Here is a 16,173-nt window from a genome sequence, read left to right as displayed (position 1 = left end):
TTGCTTTCTTAGCTACAGACACCCTGCGTGTAATGTGGGCTCCAGGAGCTCTTGGCATGTCTTTTGGGGATGGGTGCGTGAAAAACGTGGCTTTCCAGAGCTGTAGATAACATAATGTTAGGAAAATCTAAAATCGTAGTGTTGAGAAGGGCCAGAGGGCAATCTTGTCCCCATTCCCTGCCAGAAGGAGAAAGCAGAATGCTTTAGAAAAGATGCCTCTGTCGCATCAGGTCAAAGGAGCAGGGAGGGAGAGAAATACTCTTTCTCAGTATTGTTAGCCAGTTCTTCTGGGAGCTCTAGCTGGGAGTTCATTTCTTACCTCCTAAAATGACCTCCAGTCACTCCAGAGCCTGAACAAAAATTCATTTCACCTGTTTTGTTAAATGGCAGTCTCGGAACAGAGGAGGCACGCTTCACAGTCACCCATTCAATCCATCACTTCATTCATATCCAGCCTTTCGCTTCCAAAAGGGTGCTGAAGAAGGCTAAGGGAGTAAGGAGAGATACAAGTAAAATGACAGATTGCTAAAACATACAAAAAAGATAAGGTTAAAACAATATTAAATAGCCTATAGATATAGCGGTTTGAGTGTTGGGACTACAACTCTGGAGATTGGGGTTCGATTCCCCGCTTGAGTCTAAAACCCATCTGAGTAACATTGGGCAAGTCACATTCTCTCAGCTTCAGATGATGGCAATGGCAACCCCTCTCTGGCTTGCCTCCATAGTGTGGGGCATGTTTTTGGAAGGGAACAGCAAATGTGTGGGGCAATGGGCCTTGAGATGGAAGGATCCTAAATCTTTTGAAAAGCTTTAGAAGGACCCTCTGATGCGCCAAGTGGACCTCGACCCTCACCACAAGTCCATTACCAAATGCACTTGCTGTTCCTTTCTTGGGAGATGCATCCTGCCTTAAAAGTTGGCTACCACACTTGAGACTCGAAAGTGTCTTGCAGGGGCTTGAGACGTGACTTGAGATTTGGACTAAATACATCACTGTGTTTCAGTCTGAATGCCCCTTATAGAGCCAAGGTTCAATTTGGCTGAAAGATCAGCCCCGCTGCAAAAAAGCCTAGCGGTTATGATAACGGAAGTTTGCATTTAGGACCACCTGTGTCTCCCAGAGCCATCATCCGTAGGCATCCCCAGTCCCCACCAACACAAACTGGAGCCCGTGGAAAACAAAACCAAGCAGCAAAGTTTGACTTGGAGCATCCACAACAAACAAGAGCGTCATTTTTAAAGGGCAATTATCTCTCTCCCCCCCCCCCCCCCCAAACGCTGTAATGGAGAGACTCTAATTACCAGATGCGGCTATTGGACAACTGGGGATTGTAAAGCGAGCTTTTAACCACTGTAGTTAAAAGACACTTAGTCTCTTCCTCTATGTCTCATTCCTTCATTCCTTCTAAGCCCAAAATGCACAGGCACCAACATTTGGGTCCTCAGGATAGCTTAGCAAAAGGAGTAAAACCGGCAGGAAAATATTAATGGCTTAAACTGAAAAGTAAAACAAAAAAAAGGGGGGACTTAAAGATCTGGGACATTAAGCCTTTTTTTCGTTTGAGGTTTTGTTGTTAACGTATAAAGCCACGCACAATGAATGAGCAGGTACCGTAAAAGATGGCTTCATCTCTTCATGCCCAGCCATTGCAATCCTGAGAAGGAGAACATTGGATGGTTTCATTCACACGACTCTGAGTTTTATCTTGTGAGTAGAAAGAGACGACAACAGTAAGACTTCAGAGAAGGAATGGCACAATTTGGGAGCAGCCACCAAGAAGGCTCTCTCCCAGGTGAAGGTGCTTTGGAAGAAAGTCCTCTTCCAAAGTTATTACAATTCAGGTTGACTTCTATTTGGAGATTGGGTCTTTCAGATCATATGGGAAGTGGCAAACCATGGAAACTTTATTTTGGGGGGCTGAAATGTCTTGTATCCAGTCCAAGGAAAAAGGCCCAAACCTGTCCACATCCTTGAGAGAGATTTAATTTACGACATTATTTTTGCATCCTGCTCTTCCTCCAATATTGTTTCCTCCTTTGCTTCATAACTACCAGCGTTCTGGCTTGGAAAGAAAAGTTCGGAGTGGACACCGCTATGTTTGGGCAGAGGGGAAATCATTCCAAACCAAGTGGAAGATTGCTATAATAATATGCTATTATAGGGTTATTTTTTTTCTTTTTGGAGATACAGTAGAAAGAAAAATCTTCCCGTTCCATTGTTCCACAGGCCTTGCGTTAAAAATAACTCCATTAAGTGGCTTGCTTTTGCAATCAAGGCTGACTATCAATCTTGAAGAGGATTATAATAGTCCGCTGTTTTTGTTGCTGAATAAAGGAATCCACACTGGAAATACAGTGTATATAGGTTTGCCTTAGGGTCGCCGTAAGTCAGAAACGGCTCAAAGGCGCACAACCACCGCGAGAAAAAATATATATGGATGAAGTGCATTTTCTTTGTTTCAAAATGGTCCTTTAAAGGTTTTATCTGCAAGTCGTCTTGGGTCCCTCTGGGACCCAACATCGAGTTTTCTCGAAAGGGGAGATTTCTCTTGGACATAGAGAGAGTGCCTCGTAAGTATCCCATAACATGTGGCTCCCTTATCGACGGGTGTTTCAGTGTGCAAAAATAAAAGCAAAATAGAAACGAATGATGAATTTGGAAAGATGGCTGCGCGGCGGACGAGTTCTCGGCCCCCGAGAGAGGCATCCTCTCTTATTCTTTTGGTCCGGTCCGGTGGGATTCCAGCAGATGTTGCTGCATTGTAAACAAAACAAATTAATTAAACGCAAAATCAGAACATCGGCAGATTCATAATTGGCTAATCCGCCAGCCCCTAATATAATTAATTATGTTAATGCAGCTGGCAGCTGCCAGGAAGGAAAACACACCACTGATTAATGCGATCGGCGCAATCGGGGGGGGGGGGTTGCCTATGTGGAAATGCAACATTTCTCAATGAGGGGCATCGCATGGGAGAGGCTCATCTCTTGCACCATTCCCACTTGGCTTATCTATCTATCTATCTATCTATCTATCTATCTATCTATCTATCTATCTATCTATCTATCTAATCTATCATCTATTTTATTATATCCCACCTATGTCCCAACACTGGGCCTCAAGGCAGCGTATGCAGGGGACCTTCCCATCACCTGTAAATGCTTCCCCTTGGTCCTCTATAGAGTTCAGGAGACAAAAAGCTATAATGGCTGTCATGCATTTTAAAAGAGATATTTCTTCCCGATATCAATAGACTTCTAAACTTATAGATGGATCATCTCTTCCGAGTTTGTCCTTCTGATGAAGATGATGATAGCGATGTCATTGATGTTCATCTGTATAAAGCAACTGGTAATGGCTGAAGAAAAGTACATTTAAAGAAATTCTACAGGGAAAAGCAAAACCATTCCTCATTACATTTAAGGGTAAATGCATCTGAGGAGGTAGACTTTAGTTTAGGAAAGCTCACGCTTCCAACCTCTTTCAGTGAGTCTCAAAGGCACTACAATTTTTGCATACAATATAGTGTAATATTGACCCATGAAAGCTTATGTTGCCAACTTCTCTCTTTCAGTGAGTCTCAAAGGTGCTAGAAGACCCCTTTACATACGGATCCTACAGACTAACATGGCAGTACCTTTGAATAAATTGACCATGGCTTGCATTTTCTCAAGTTGCTGCTGTTGCTGTTCTTTGGAGGGATATCTTTGCCAGCAAGTCCCTCCTGCTTTTGGGCCTGTGCCCCTGGGAACAAAGCCTTCCAAAGCCCAGGCAATATAACCTGAATGGACATTACATCTCTCAAGAGAAGCATCCAGTGTTTCATTCTACTCAAGACCTCTTTCTCCTTGCTTCCTGAACATGGCAGCAGGGGGCAGAAGAGCTCCGGCAAACCATCCTTGTGGCAACCCTGGCATGGCATCATGATGGCACACGGCGCATCCCGAGAGCTGTCTGCACATGATGAGCATGAAAGCAAACGTTTTAAGGTCTATCAGCCAGGATCTCCTTCTTCCAAAGCCTGGAACATTAAGTGACAGCGGGGAGGATGTATGGAGAGTTCATTTGTCATATATATATATATATATATATATATATATGCATATGCGCTGTTGGAATTTCTTTCTTTTTTAACCTTGGCATCCAAAGAAATTTGAAATGGCTTTCTTTTTTTAAAAAAACCCCAAGGGCTGGCATGTCGTAGAAAAACCGACCCAGTATCTGCAAGGAGAGGCCTTCTCTGGCAAAGGTTTGAATGCTGGAACATGACTCTGGACATTGGGATTTGAATCTCTCATTGACCATGGAAACCCACTCGGTAGCCTTGGTTGAGTCACACTTTCTCAGCCTCGGAGGGAGGCAAAGGCAAAAACACTTTAGTGTGAAGTTACAGGAGAGCAGATTTCGATTGAACCTTAGAAGAAGCATCTTGGTGGTAAGAGTGGTTCGGAAATGAAACCAATTGCCCAGGGAGATGGTGAGGTCTTCTTCTCCGGACAGCTTCACAACGAAGCTGGACAGCTCTGCCATTCCCAAACTTTGACCCTCCAGATGTTTTGGACTTTCAACTCCCAGAAGCCCCAGCCAGCTTGGCCAACAGTCAGGAATTCTGGGCAGTGATGTCCAAAACATCTGGAGAACCAAAGTTTGGGAAGCACTGCTAGCTGGGGATCCTGAACTGAGCAGAGGATAGGATGGTCTCTGGGATCTCTTCCAACTCTAGGATTCTGTGATCCTAATGGATTTTGATATTAACAGCCTTGCCCTTTGTCTTCTCACTATTAATCATTGATAAGGTTGTTCTTGCTGTTTATTTGGTAACCCAGTTTTGATATTGCTACCGTACTATGGATTATATGGTGCCTATTTACTGAAGACATGAATTCTTTTCTTGAATTAAACTGATTTAGCACCCTTTAATGTTTAGTACCGAAATATTAGGAAGACCTTCCTGACTGTAAGAGCTGTTCAAGGTTGTTATTTTTGTTTTTATTGTTATTATTATTACTACTACTACAGTGAGCCCTTGGTATCATCCACTGGGGTTTGCTTCCAGGAGCCCCTGTGGATGGCAAAATTCATGGATGCTCAAGTTCCATTATAAGCAATGGATGGTTATTATTATTATTATTATTATTATTATTATTATTATTATTATTGCAGTGAGCCCTTGGTATCTGCTGGGGTTTGCTTCCAGGAGCTCCTGTGGATACCAACATTCAAAGTTGAAGATGCTCCCTTGGAGGGCAATGGAGTCTCCTTCTTTGGATGGTTTTTAAACAGAGGATGGATGGCCATCTGTGCTTTGATTGTGTCTTCTTGCATGGCAGAAATGGGGTTGGAATGGATGACCTTTGGGGATCCCTTACAACTCTGCGATCCTATGATTCTCTTCCATGGTTTCCTTTTTGTTGACGTTTCTAGCACCTGAGGTCCTTCTTGCCTGTGTTTGCAGACTACAACTCTCATCATCCTCAGCCAGCACACAAGAAGGCACCTCTGGAAGGTGGGCCGGGATTTGTGGTTGGCATTCTCCCTTGATCACATTGAGAAAAACACCCGCGCATCTCCTCACGCAAAATCCATTCGGCTTGCTGGCCTCTGCTGCCCTTTTCCACCTCGGCCGATTCACAGCACTTAATTACCAGCCAATTGAAGCTGTCTCTCCTTCTTTTTCTCTTTTTTCCTCCCCCCTTCTCTCTGTCTCTCTGTCTCTCTCTGTTTCTTTTCCCCTGCCACTTCTGCACTGCAAAGCTTGGAGGAAATTCTGCCCAAATTCTGTGATGGAGAAGAGACTGGTCAATAAATCTCTCGGCCGGGATGGACGTGGCTGGAATAATACGCCTGGCCTCCAAGAGAGCCAGCCAAGCCCAGATTCAGCTGGATACCTGCTCTCTTGACCTCTCTCCAGTTCCATTTAGAGTGTTGATCCTCAACCTTCCCAATGCTGCGACCCACAGGTTGAGAAGCGCAAAGGGGTCACACCTCACAGGTTGAGAAGCGCTGCACTAGAGTATTCTAGATTATGGTGCCAACCCTGGGTCTTAGGTGACCCCTGTGAAAGGGTCCTTTGACCCACAAAGAGGTTGTGGCCCACAGTTTGGGAACCGCTGCCTTAGAGTCTGGGAGGGATTCACATCAGATTTCCTCCCAAGAACATTTGTTCACTCCAAAAAAATCCCAGTTCTCTCTAGGCCAAGGATAGGAAACCCTTTTCAGCCTGAGAACTGAATTCAGTTATAGTGGGCCCTACCCACTGGGATTGGGTTTCAGAAGCCCCTGTGGATACCAAGATTCATGGATGCTCAAGTTCCATGATAAACAATAGAATATCATTATCATTATTATCATTATTATTACTACAGTGGGCCCTTAGTATCTACTATGGTTTGGTTCTAGGACTCCCCTCATGGATGCCAAAATACATAGTTGCTCAATTGGTTGTTGTTGTTGATTTTATTACTATTATTATTATTACAGTGGGCCCTTGGTATCCACTGGCGTTTGCTCCCAGGAGCCCTTGTGGATACTAAAAATCATGGATGCTCAAGTTCCATTATGAACAATGGGCTATTATTATTATTATTATTATTATTATTATTATTACAGTGGGCCCTTGGTATCTGCTATGGTTTGGTTCTAGGACGCCCCCCATGGATGCCAAAATACATGGAAGCTCAATGGTTTGTTGCTGTTGTTGTTATTGTTATTATTACCATGGTCCCTTGGTATCTGCTGGAGTTTGCTTGGGTGTCACAACAGACTACAAATCCCAGGATTCCATAGATTAAAGACATGCATGCCCCTCCGTATGTTGTGGGACCACAGCTCCTAGAACTCCTGACCATTATCTATGTTGGCTGGGCCTGCTGGGACATGCAATTCCAACAATAGAGGTTGGCACATCTCCTTTCAGGCCTGCCTTCTGAGTACTTCTATAGAGGGACTTTTCCATCTCACGTCCTTCAAGGTGGAGGATGAACTCCAGCCAAGGCTCTTATCTCACCCAACGGTTGGTCAGTCGGCTGCAGTGCTGATTTCTTCCCTGCCAGTCCTGATAAATCACCCTTTGTTTCCTCCGAAAGGGGGGAAAGGTGATCTTTGTCTGCCTCCGTGGAGCTAATCTCAAATGAACCCATGTTAAAACATTTCTGTTTAGCCTAATGAAAACATCAGATCAATTCCTGGAGGTAATAGTTGCCATTAAATCAATTGTCTGTGCTCCCTGTTACACTGACAAGGAAGCCGTGGAGATTGCCACCTCCGTCATCCTGACGAAGGACACCAGGATCCTACAATCCTAGAGTTGGAAGGGACCGCAAGGGGACATCCAGCCGAAGCCCATTCTGCCATGCAGGAAGACACTAGGATTGTAGGATTGTATATAAGTTTTAACTTGTAAGCCGTCTCGATTGTCATCGACAGAAAGGCGGGATATAAATAGAAGTTTTATTATTTTATTTCATCAGGAAGATGAAGGTGGCAATCCCCCATGGCCTCCCTGAGCATAGATAGCAAAGCCTAAATGTCACCCCCCCCAAAAAAAAAGAACTATGCAAAGCCAAAAGAGTGAGAGTGAGAAAGGGAGGAAGGGAGGGAGGGAGAAAGAAAGGGAAAGAAGGTAAGTAATGTGGAAGTAATAAAAATAGTAATAATAATGATAGTAATAGTAATAATATTTTATTTATATGCCACCTCTCCAGATGGATCAAGGCAGTTTACAATATGAAAAAGTACATAATTAAGAAATGAGATAAAATACCAAATAAAACACATTCTCCCTCCCTCCAACACAGTGACTTAAAATTCCCAATAAATAACAAAATGATAAAACGATGTTCAATAATAAAAATGACAGCAGGACGATGAAAAGAAAGAGAAAAGGCAAGATGCTACAGAGCATCTTGGTGATTTCGTTGGACTATAACTCCCAAGTGGTTGGCTCTTAGGTCACCTCTACTCCAGGTTTTAGTAAAGTGTTATCCAAGGTCCTGAAAACATATCCCCAACATACTTTCAGTTGGACAGCTCCTTTAAAGTTACTCAATGGATTCAGTACACCACTGACCTGGCATCGACCAGCCATTACGCCTCCCATAATCCCCAGTTAGTGGGGATTCTGGTCCCGAAAGTCACTTTCCCAAGTTCTAACCTGTGTCCAAACTCTCCCTCTTTGCAAGCGCTTGCTCCAACTGCGGTGTCTTTTCACATGCCACAACTTTGTCCCACTTGAACTCCATGCTATGGCTCCATGCTATGGCATCCTGGGATTTGTAGCTTGGTGAGAGAGCCACAGTGGTTTGAGTCTTGAACCACAACTCTGGAGGCCTGAGTTCGATTCTTGGCTTTGTCTGTCTCGGGGAAGGCAATGGCAAACCTGCTCCGAACAAATCTTGCCAAGAAAACCATTTGATAGGTTAACTTTAAGTTGGAAATGACTCGAAGGCACACAACGACAAAAACAACAACAAGAGGCCCCAGGGTTGTCCAGCAGGGAGTTTGAAGCACTTTTGGAAACTACAAAGCCCAGGATTTTGGAAGTGAGACCAAAATGCCAGAACTGTGGAAGGTGAAAGAGGACCCGTCTCCATACAAGTGTCTCCATCATGAGCATCCCTTGCTGAGCCTTCATTTGGCTTATCCTCAGTTGACCGCTTGGGCCCTGAACCCCAAAACATGAAAATTGGGGGAGAGGGACATGAAAGTGTATCTCCCTTGTTTCAATGCAAGCGTCTCCCCTTCCTCTTTTCCCAAAGCCAGCAAATGGCAGTCACGTCTCATCGTGAGACTGTGAAACAAATGCTGCCTGAGCAGAAGGCACACACCCGGCCTTCTCTTCCTCCCTTTAAAATTTAAATGTCAAAATCATTATCTGCAGCAAAGCACAGCCCCAGACAGCTCAGGAAGGAGCCAACGGAGGGGGAGGGAATTGTAAGGCAAATGGCATCTCCTGCCGAAAGGCTAACTGGAAGGAGGGATGAGAAGCTGGGGAGGATGCTTGGCAAAACCATCAGCAGCTAGGACTTGTCTAGAAACAGCAGAAATGTGCAGCTTGGCTCACTGGCTCGAGTCGTGCAAAAGCACTGACACACAACGAACTCCAAAGAACAGGCTGACGGATCTCTAAGATGCAAACAGACCATCTGGTGCCACAGTATGGACTTTTCTTGGCAAGATTAGTTCAGAGGAGGTTTGCCATTGCCTTCCCCTGAGGCTGAGAGAGTGTGACTTGCCCAAAGTCATCCAGTGGGTTTCATGGCTTTGTTGAGAATCGAACCCTGGCCTCCAGACTCATAGTCCAACACTCAAACCACTACTCAACCTTTATTATACTATCAAATGGCTAGTCCTTGCCAGGTCGACCCATTGAATAAGGCTTTCTTTTCACCAGCAGGCAAAGATCTTGGCCCGAATCCCCTATGCCAGTAATACTACTACTACTACTACTACTACTACTAACAATAATTTCTTACCCACATCTCCCCATGGACACACATCAATTTAAAACACACATCCATTTAAAAGGACAAATAAAATGTACACATATTGAAAAGTTCCGCATATTAAATTCAACATTTAAAATTCACAATTAAAATACCATCAGGATAACAGTCTGGGAGTGGCTGAAGAAAATGTCTTCTGGCTTTTAAATAAACACATAAGTTGGAGTTACACACTTGTAACTATTCATAGAGCCTAGTTTAAGAGACATATAGGGACTGTGAATCCCCGCTTATGGGAAGTGATCACTATTATGGATGGGATCTGTTCCCCTGTTGCCCAGGAAGCAGCAGTAGCAAAAGCAAGTACATTTCTGTAGCACTTACTGATGTACTAAGTTGCTTACAAAGTGTAAGCTAATTGCTCCCAACAAGCTGGATACTCATTATAGCAACGTACGGATGGATGCCAGGCTGAGTTGACCCAGAGCCCCTGGATGGGGTTGAACTCACAGCCTTGTGGTTTGTGAGTGAGAGGCTGCAGTACAGTATAGGCATTTAAACACTGCGTCACCGGGGCTCAGTTGCATAAATTTGCCACCTCCCTTTGCACAAGCGGTCTCCAATGCAAGGGGGAATTTCAACAGAAGTCTTGCTTTTGGCTGTTGCAAAAAAAGATAGCCCATGCGAAGGGCTGGGAATGTAATGCTGAGTGGGGAAAGGAGATGACGGTGGCATGAGATGGGGAGGAGTCCTCCCTTTCCTGGCCTGGTCAGCATCCCTAATGGATCCAGATTGGGCTGTTGGGCATCATCTGCACCCAATCCCACCAGTGGCCACAGCTGATGGATGGCAGAGTTGGGCAAAAGGAGTGGCCAGGGGGTCTTGGGACGGACTGTGAATGACCATCCCACCGGACGTCACCCGGTGTGGTCCATACTCCTCGCACCCCCATAATGACACCTCTGTGGAAACATAACGGCTTGACATCAGTTTACATGGGAGAGAAATCAAGGCGTGTAACCAATTTCTCCGGAGATCCATGGAGGAATTGCAATAGTTATCTAATATACAAAGCAAGGAGATGAAATTGAACTGTTTCCCATCTAGCAACAGCAATAGCAAATACATTTCTATACTGCTTATCAATGCACTTAAGCACTCCTTAAGCGGTTTACAATGCGGAAGCTCATCTGCAGTACCTAATATCTTTCAGGGGCCTCTATATATATTAAAAGGATATAAATGGCTGTCTTGAACCCAGAACCCTGGAGGGATCACTTTTTGAGAAACATGACATTTATCCAGCTGCGTTCCTCCTTCCCTCCCTTTTCTCTGCTCTTTTTTAAATTAGCGGGAAACAATCAAGGAGCGAGGAAAATAAAGCCCTCCGGATGCTATAAATTAAGGACGCTACTGTTCCGCATTTCCCAACACAACTTTAAATAAAAGCAAACCCTTCCTCAACCCCATGTCAGCCTTCTGAAGACGCTGCCAAGAGATTTCAACGGGGAAAAGGGCTTTATAGTCCAAGAATACACCTTCGCGCGTATAAAGTGCTCCAAATTACCTAGCGCTCATTTAAAACAATTAGGCTTAAAAAAAAAATCTTTGGATTAAAAACCCGTCACATTTGTTCACGGCAGTTAGGGAAAAAAAGGGAGGCTTAGCAAAAACTACAATTTAATTTTTATAGCTTTAAGGGGGAGAGTTGGGAAACGTGATACGGAGAGATAAGTCAGGCAATATGGAGAGAGCCTACAAATGGGACTTCATAGGCCCTGGACGTGGGAAAATAGCCAAAGCATGAGGAATTACCATTATTATTATTATTATTATTATTATTATTATTATTATTATTATTATTGGTCAGAACCCTCTATCAGCTACTTAAGTATAACCTCTCCAATCTTCACCAGCAAAATAGATCTCCTTCCCATTCCGAGTCTTCTTCTCATTTCCTGACTGCAGTCTCCATTTTGATCCATGTTTGGCCCAAGATATAGGAAATCTTGGACTGTTTCAATGTCCTCCTTATTTAGGTTGAATTTATCTAGATCCTCTGTGGCCATTATTTTTGTTCTCTTTATGTTCAGCAGTAAGCCTGCCTTTGCACTTTCTTCTTTGACCATCCGTAGTAGTTGTTCCAAGTCCGTGACGTTTTCCGCTAGTATTACGGTGTTGTCTGCGTATCTTAGATTGTTGATTTTCTTTCTTCCTATCTTCACTCTTCCAACTTCTGTCTAAGCCTCCATATGATTTTATTAATTCATTAGTCATTTCATTTGTATGCCGCCATATATAATATTGTATGATATTTTCTGCACGCAAGTTGAACAAGTAATAATAATAACAATTAATAAGTTGAACAAGGAGGGTGATAAAATGCAGCCTTGCCTGACCCTTGTCAACTTCCATAGTCCTTTACCTTTGGATGGGCTGGGGGTGGACTGATGAGTGCTGGGACCCTAAACCAGTGATGGTGAACCTTTTAGAGGTCGAGTGCCCAAACTGCTACCCAAATGCCACTTATTTATTATAAAGTGCCATGTCTCTCTGGCTTTCCAGTAACAAACTCTGGCAAACTCTGTGTTGGGGCGACAGCACATGTGCCCACAGAGAGCACTCTGAGTGCCACCTCTGGCATGAGTGCCATAGGTTCGCCATCACTGCCCTAAACCAAATTGGGATGCCAAAGTCGTCTTTATTGGCTACAAAGAAGTAGCCTTCTAGTGGCTGCCAAATGGACACTTGGTTTAACCCTGCACTTTCCAAGTGTGCTGTCGAAGGTCCAGAAACTATCTGGGAAGGCAAGTGGCCTCCAGAACCTTGGAGAACTCCTGCAATTATTCATTCTAAAGCAGTGGTTCTCAACCTTCATAACACTGCAACCCTTTAATACAGTTACCCCCAACCATAAAATTTTGGCATCTTGGTTCCTAAGACCATCAGAAATATGTGTTTTCCAATGGTCTTAGGTGACCCCTGTGAAAGAGCCGTTCGACTCCCAAAGGGGCCATGACCCACAGTTTGAGAACCACTGTCCTAAAGCCTACTGTGGAATCACCATCCCAATGACATGGAAGCCACCAGCTGCGTCTGGATTCAAGATGGTGTATATGTCGGAAGCCTGGTCTTTTGCTCCTTGTCTGGTCCTTTGGATCACAATCTCTCCAATGCTATACTTTGGAGAAAACTCTATCCATCCAGCGGCTTCCCAGCCGGGTATCTCCCCAAACCCTTCCCAACCCCAAACTCCTTCCCTGTCCCCAGACAGCTTCTGTCCTACCGGCTGCTGCTTTTCTAATCTTGAATAATTGGATTTACAGGGAGTGCTGTATCCAATTACGGTCTCCTAATTAAAGGACCAAAGTTACAAGTGCGATGTGTCTTGCTTTCAGCAATTATGATTAATTTTGCCAGAATACACACGCAGACGTTGATTATGGGATCTGCGGGCAAACAGGAGCTGAATGCTGATAATTGAGCCATCAGCGCGGGAGGAGGGAAGGAGAAAGGCTCTGGCACGCAGGGGACGGTGGCATTTCCATTGAGGTCTCTGTTCCCTTGGCAAGCGTTTGGGGGTGTGTGGGCAGGACTGATGTTGGTTTTTGTGGTTGTTGTTGTTGCTAGCAGTGCAAAGACGATGTTGCAGGAAGGGAACATTCTTGGAAACATCACATCTCTTTCCTTTGCAGCATGGCAAAAAGGTCTTCCTGGAAACTTCCTAGACCCTCAGTTTTTTAAAATCACATTTTTCTTCATGCCATGTTGGAATTAATTTTCTGCCCAAACCAGCAAAATGCATCCTCAACTGGTTGGAAATGACAGCCCCAATGAATTCCCTTCACTAGCAAGGGGTTGGTATAGATGACCCTAGGGAACTCACTTCTAAGTCTACAACTGTATTATTCTATGCATTGAATCCCAGGGTGCTTATTTAAGATCCACTCCAGGTGGGCGAAAGATAAAAAGGATTGCCATTCCCTTTCGGATCCGGCTTCCTGAAAAGACTTGTCAGGTGTCAGAAACAGAATATGTTATCCTGGGCAGAAAAGAGGAGATGCCTTTGGGGAGTTTGGGAGTCTTGAAGGACTCACAGTGAGTGCAATGAAAGTTACTCCATGGTTATGGTGGTGGTGGAGGTGTGTGTGGTGACTGTGTGAAATGTGTGTGTGTGTGTGTGTGTGTGTGTATGTATGCACCTGGCAGGACAAAAGCTTATCAAAAAGGGTCTCCAGAGAGGAGACAGAAGATTGACAGGCAATTCAAGGGGCTATGAATCCACGCGGGATGCGGTCCATGAGGAATATGTGAAAGGAGCTGACCTACTTGAGCAGAACTTGGAGGAACAAAGATGCAAAGCTTGGAAGGGTGCTGGAGAGCGGATCTGATTCTCCATTTGGCTTTTCCCTCCGCCTGCAGCAAACTTGTCTAGAGATCCCAACCATTTCAAGATCTGAAGACTATCTCTAGCAGGGTGCATTCTTATTTTATTTATTGATTGATGGAAGTATTTATTTCAATTTTGTGTTCCGCCTGTCTTCCAATATGAGACCCTTCAGTGGGCTTGCAATAGAGTGGATGCTTGGTATCCGCTAGGCTTTGAGTGTAAGACCTCTTGTGGATACCAAAATCCATGGAGGCTCCAATCTCATTAAATAAAATGGTGTAGTAAAATTGTATTCCTTATATAAAATGGTAAAATCAAAGTTTGCTTTTTGGAATATATTATACACACATATATTAGAGCCATGGAAGGTTGAATCTGTGGATAACAAATCCATGGATACAGAGGGCCGAGTGTATAAACAGCCGAAACAACACTGTCAACTAAGTGTAAACTTACTCTCAGGTACATAAGTGGTGGTTGTGCTACTCCATCCTTCTGCTGTCTACTGACATTGTGCAGCCAGTTGCAGATCTGAGAATGTGCTTGTTGTTTTCACAATCCCAGTGACTCAAATGATACACTGAAGGCACTGCTGTGCAGTTATGCACCATCCAAAAATGTCCAGCTTCACATGAAACAGCTGCACTTGTGACCTCCTGGTTATACAAGTGTGAATAGGGACTTTACACCCCAGAACTTTATTGACCTAGCACTTTTCTTCAGAGAGATGGGATTTAAGGATCTGCCAAAAGAGCCTCTATGCAAAAGCAAAAGATGCTGTGATTGTGTGATGGCTAAATGGAGCTGGGGGAGGAGTGTGAAAATGCAGGCCGGGAGGAATGGAGAATGAGAGGAGGATTATGCATAATATAAAGCGGATGGGCTCATGGTTGCTAATGAGAGCACTTGACAGAACGGAGTGAAATTCTCCTCCTTGACTTTGCCCTTTAGCTCTCTCTGGCTAATTAGTCTCCAAGAGGACAAGGCATGACAGGGCAAGATGCCCCTTTGGTCTGGTCAAGTCCAAGGCAGCTCTCTGAGGAACGCCAAAGGAACTGGATGGACTCATCCACCTCAAGGTCTCTGTCCCACCGCTGGTCTCTTGAGAGGACTGAAAACCTGTTTCCTTCCCACAGATGATAGTCAGAACTGTGTGCCAGCCTTACTGTCCTGCTGCAACAGGATGCAGAGTGCCAAAAGTGCAACATTGCCATTCTGTAGTGGGGCAAAGTAGCAGAAAGGGACATGAGTGTAAACTTACACGACGGCTGGAAATCACAAAGTGGCAGAAGCAGAGTTGCACTGCAAATATATTCATTGTGCATTATGTATTGTGGTTGTGCAGCCTATACTTTGCATTCCAGGTGTACATCCCATACATTACATTGTGATGCTTTGTAGTTGTGCATGCCATACTTTGCATTGTGTATCCTGTACCCTTCTATTGTGGTTGGGCATCCTACACTTTGACTTGTGGCACATTATGGTTGGGCATCCTGTGCTTTGCATTGTGATATTTAGTGGTTGCGCTTCCTGTTCTTTGCATTGTTGTTGCACGCTGTGGTTATACATCCCATACTTTATATTATGGTTGTATATCCTATACTTTACATTGCAGTTGTGAATTACTTTATTTGACATTGCACGATGGCACCCAGTCATCGATATGGCTTGCATAGTGTTGCTATTCTGCATGTAGCATATCTCCATGTGTGGGTATTTACACAATGAGGAGGCTGAGTTGAGATCAATGTCCCTTTTATGCAGGACCTTGGCCATGACTTCTTCCTTTAAGCTCAAAACAACATCCAGAGTAATTACTCTTGTATCTGCCATAATAAGCTCATATGTCACCAGTCCTGCTGCATACAGATACCGAATACTTCTACACTCCAAGACAACCAAACCCAAGTCTAACAGCTGCCCACCCCTGGATGCTTTTCTAGCCTTCCTTCTTGGCTGGAGTTCTCTTTACTCCAGACAGTCCATCTTCTCCAAACTGAGGATGTCTCGGTTGGAGATATTTTGGATGGATGTGGCTGCCTTCCAGTAACTTCTTGTCCTAGCCTTATCCTGCCATTCAGAAGCAATTGTAAGCCCTCCCTTCAGCATACAAATCTTGTGCAGCCCAGGAAGCTGTGAATAATTTAAAATCCCAAAGTAGATACATTTTATATATTTCTTTCTTTATTTGCAAAGAAATAGCCCTCTTCTCATCTCCAAATCTGTCTATTTACCGAGAGGGTACCTCCTGCTTACTCTATCTTGTTTTCAGGCTTCTCGGCTGGACTATCTGCCCCTTCACTTCAGAGTACTTTGCCTCCTTCCTCGCCTTC

This window comes from Sceloporus undulatus, chromosome 9 (genome assembly GCF_019175285.1).
Source record: "Sceloporus undulatus isolate JIND9_A2432 ecotype Alabama chromosome 9, SceUnd_v1.1, whole genome shotgun sequence".
Classification (NCBI taxonomy): Eukaryota; Metazoa; Chordata; class Lepidosauria; order Squamata; family Phrynosomatidae; genus Sceloporus; species Sceloporus undulatus.
This window is presented reverse-complemented; position numbering follows the sequence as displayed.